Source organism: Astatotilapia calliptera, chromosome 15 (genome assembly GCF_964374335.1).
Source record: "Astatotilapia calliptera chromosome 15, fAstCal68.1, whole genome shotgun sequence".
Taxonomy (NCBI): Eukaryota; Metazoa; Chordata; class Actinopteri; order Cichliformes; family Cichlidae; genus Astatotilapia; species Astatotilapia calliptera.
The window spans coordinates 23,084,674-23,088,967 of record NC_137436.1 but is presented as its reverse complement, the minus strand read 5'-3'; the positions used below and the strand labels follow the sequence as shown (position 1 = coordinate 23,088,967).

The 4,294-nt window shown below is 38.6% G+C and overlaps 1 pseudogene across 1 annotated transcript; it reads left to right on the top strand.

Moving 5' to 3' along the window:
• The first annotated feature begins 1,211 nt into the window (after positions 1 to 1,211).
• On the top strand, positions 1,212 to 3,682 carry LOC145420647 (cytochrome P450 2K1-like; annotated as a pseudogene). Its single transcript, XR_013901963.1, has 8 exons — positions 1,212 to 1,437; positions 1,544 to 1,702; positions 1,786 to 1,935; positions 2,021 to 2,037; positions 2,430 to 2,571; positions 2,739 to 2,920; positions 3,265 to 3,406; positions 3,480 to 3,682. The product of XR_013901963.1 is annotated as a cytochrome P450 2K1-like (transcript).
• The last annotated feature ends 612 nt before the right edge of the window (positions 3,683 to 4,294 follow it).

The window sequence follows — 4,294 nt, the reverse complement described above, 5'->3', positions numbered from 1 at the left end:
GAGCACAATACAGGAAAAAAAAAATGCTGAAATTAACCATCAATAAACCATAACTGGAGTATTTGTGATATATTAAGTCATTTAATTAGCTTACCATAACTGAAAGTAGTATTTTACTTTTAATAGATAGAGTTAGAATAGATACAGATAAATTTAAGGCCATTGTTGTGTAACACACAATTTTTGACAAACACATATAGGGACCTTCCAACTTAAAAAAAAAAACCCACCAGGTGCAGTAACCAAATCAAACTCCAGGGGAGTTGTCTTGATACACGGAGGATAACAAAAATCGGGTAACTGTGAATAGTAAGGACTTCTTCTGAAACTTTGAATTTAGGCCTGTAACACCTATATAAACACCCTCCAATTTGGCCCTGCCCTATAATTCAAACTGTCCAGACAAATATCATTGGAGCACACATGCACACACACACACACACACACACACACACACACACCTGCGTGTTAATCTGCATGTTTTTGTTTGGAGTTTTTTTTGCACTAACGGTGTTGGCTAATCCTTCTAACAGAGCCAGCAGGGTGACAAGTTAAAATAACAAAAAAGATCCTGTTGTTTATTCAAAAAGTTCATGCAGGTAAATGACATATTTCACAACATGTGTTAAAAAACTGCTTTAAAAAATTTAAATCTCATTGTGTTAAAATCAGGGGGTTGAATTTGTTTATTTAATTTTATATTGTTAAGAATCAACATTTTGTCAATGATCTATGAAGTCTGAATGAGGTCACCTGAGATCTACTACTTTTGTCTCTGCCCACTTACATGAAATCACAGTATCCCCATTTGAGTAAAGGTTCTCAGTGAGGAAGCATCAGTTCATCATTTCAATATGATTATTTCTCCTGTTCAGGGGTGTAACATCAGTACCATTCAGGACTGTGAACCATCTCCAGAGGAAGATAAGATATCTGGAGATGGTTTCTAAGAATTTATTTTTTAACTTTTAGAAACATTTTGTGAATATTTTAAAAAGCAAAGCCCTACTTTTCTGATTCACATGAAAAGTTTAGACACTGATCGAAACACCGCCTTACTCAGTAATGATTTACTGCTTTACTACTGAAGCTTCCCAATGTTTATTCTATCCCCCTTGTACTGGCTTTCCAGTTTGGCCACCAAAGTGATGTGCTGACGTGTTTCATCCAAAATGATGAGTCACTGAGGCTCTAAAGTAAAAGGTCTCCTAATGGTTTGTTTCACAGCCGTGGGGATATTAGATGTATTTCTCCATTCCCTCAGTTCTGCCTTCTTGTTAGGGGCACTGACAGTCATCCTCCTTGTCTATTTCATCGTCACTCCAAGCTTCAATTCTCAAAAAAAAACAAAAGGGTCCTCCAGGACCCAGACCACTTCCTGTGCTGGGGAACCTGCTACAGTTGGACCTGAAAGGACCTTACAAAACATTGCTGGAGGTGAGAAAGTAATTGAACTATGCTGCAGATACAGTTCTCCAGGCAGCTTTTTAGCGTTGGTTTCTTTGATGTGTGTGAAAATATGATCATATTCTGTTTTTCTTAGTCATCCAAGAAATATGGATCAGTCTTCACGGTTTATCTGGGTCCAAACAAAGTGGTGATTCTGGCAGGATACAGGACGGTGAAGGAGGCACTTGTTGACTATGATGAAGAGTTTGGAGACGCCCAACAAACATTGCACATGAATTAACCAAAGAGCATGGTAAAGGAATAATATTTTTTCTTAAAATCTTTTAGCTTTTTTTCTATTTTGGTACTGTCAAACTAAAATATGACCACTCTCAGGAGTTCTGTGGTCCAATGGTGACTCATGGAGAGAAATGAGACGCTTTGCATTGACTAAACTGAGAGACTTTGGAATGGGCAAGAGAGCATGTGAGGACAAAATAATTGAGGAATGTCAACATCTCATTGAAGTATTTAAGAAATTTAAAGGTAAAAATTTATCACATTTGTTTGAACTGAATTGAATTAATGGTCCAATTACTTATACTGACTGTATGTGTTTGTTTTGCTACAGGAGAAGCGTTTGATACTATACTATACTATATATATATATATATATATATATAAAGTCCTTGTGTTGCTTTTTCTTTTAGTAAACCTTTAGCTTAAAATCGCTTCATGAGAGACATCTGCTCCCTCGCAGTCCATGAAAAAAGTCTTCTGTACTCTCGTAAAGGGTATTCTCACGAGACACTAGCTCTTACACTTTACACGTGTACATTTCAAATAAAGACATTTCAACACAAACTATATGTACATTAATGAAATTATGTAGCTTATTATAAATCAGTCATCTATGTCATGAAATCTACACAGAACATTTTAACAGCATTTACAATGCTTCTTTTTCTACTGTCCAACCCCCATCCAATTTTGGGATTAGGATGATTTGAGTGACTTTGCTGTTAAATGTCTATGTGCAGGAATCTGGGATTACCAACAGTCACTTCCATGATGATAATCTTCTGATAACAGTCATGAATCTGTTTGCTGCCAGCACTGAGACAACATCAACTACACTGAGATGGGGACTTCTGCTAATGGCCAAATATCCAAAGATACAGGGTGAGGAGCTCAAATAATCCACAACTTGAAGACACTTTTACTGGAAATCAAATGACACATGTGACAAGAGCAATATCACAATAATCGTACATTTATTGAGTATGGTGGAGTGTTACTGTTACTCTAATAGGGATCAAATGTGTCCACTACTCTTGTTCATACTCTAGATGAGGTTCAGGAGCTGAGGAGGGTCATAGGAGACCGACAGATGCAGGTTGCTGACAGGAAAAACCTTCCCTTCACTGACGCCGTCATCCATGAGACACAGAGACTGAGCAGCATCGCCCCCACTGCACTTCCTCACAAAACCACCCGAGACATCACTTTTCAGGGTCACTTTATCGAGAAGGTAAGACTAATTGCTATCTATTCAAAGCTGCCTGGCACTGAGCCAGTAAGTTTTGAAATAATGTAACTACATCCCACATCCTGTGTCAACTCTGAGTTGAAGTGCCAAAGTTGTAAAGCTACAAAAAACACAAATGCAGACACAAAGAGTAAGCATGAGTGGGAACAGTTGTTATCAGTTTACTGAGTGCACAAAACAGAAGCTTGATGCCATCTTGGACGGGCAATCACAGGAATACGGGAAAGTTTGAAACTGAATCCAAATCAAAAGTATGTGCTGTTTTTATGTGTTGTCTTAGTACGTTTTGTACTTTGTGCATCTCTGAAATCAGCTGTTATCTGCAGGGAACCACAGTGTTTCCTCTCTTGACATCTGTCCTGCATGATCCAAGTGAGTGGGAGAGGCCTCACAGCTTTTATCCTGCTCATTTCTTGGACAAAGAGAAAAAGTTTGTCAAGCGAGATGCCTTCATTCCATTTTCTGCAGGTTTGTGAGCTCAGCCATTACCACTGAGGTACATCTCTTCACAGGACAGTTGATTATTATTCATCTCTTGCAGGTCGCAGGATTTGCCTCGGAGAGAGTCTGGCCAGGATGGAGCTCTTCCTCTTCTTCACCACCCTCCTGCAGCGTTTTCGTTTCACTCCTGCACCTGGAGTTTCAGAGGATGAATTAGATCTCACTCCAGCTGTGGGCATTACTCTCAGCCCTTCACCTCACAAACTGTGTGCTGTTTCCAGAATGTGAGGAACAGATGTTCTCTAAAAATATATGTCTCCTGGTTAAAAGATTCACCTCAGTTTATTCCAAAATGATCTGACCCCAGTTGTGGGCATTACTCTCAGCCCTTCGATTCACAAATTATTTGCTGTTTCCCGTTTGTATGCCCTGTGAAAATAAATCAGCCTAATTTTTTTTCAGAATATTGCCTTCTGTGTCCTTTATTTCAGAGTCACTGATTTACAAAATGTTTAGTTCATTTGTTCCTTTTTGTTTCAAGGTAATTTTATTAGCCCAGTCTCATGTAGGTAAAGATGTCACATTTGCCTGTTTGCTTTAGAATAGTCTCTGAGTAGCTGTCTGTAAAGTTTTGACTGACAATAAAGGCAGAATGTTTTGATTATCTAAAAATGCTACACCAGCACATGTATCATTTTCTCCCTTGCTCATAAAGATGTAACATGTTAAAGGTTTTTCTCCACAATAAAGATCAAATGCTGCAACAGTGTACGTCATACCCATTACTGCCCTCTCTAGATCATTTTGATAATTCAAACTGTCCAGACAACGCTGTGTGTATCCTTCCCAAAGGAGGACTCCTTCACTTTTCTTAGCAAATACCCACAATGCTGTAGAGGTTTACAGGTGGGTTGA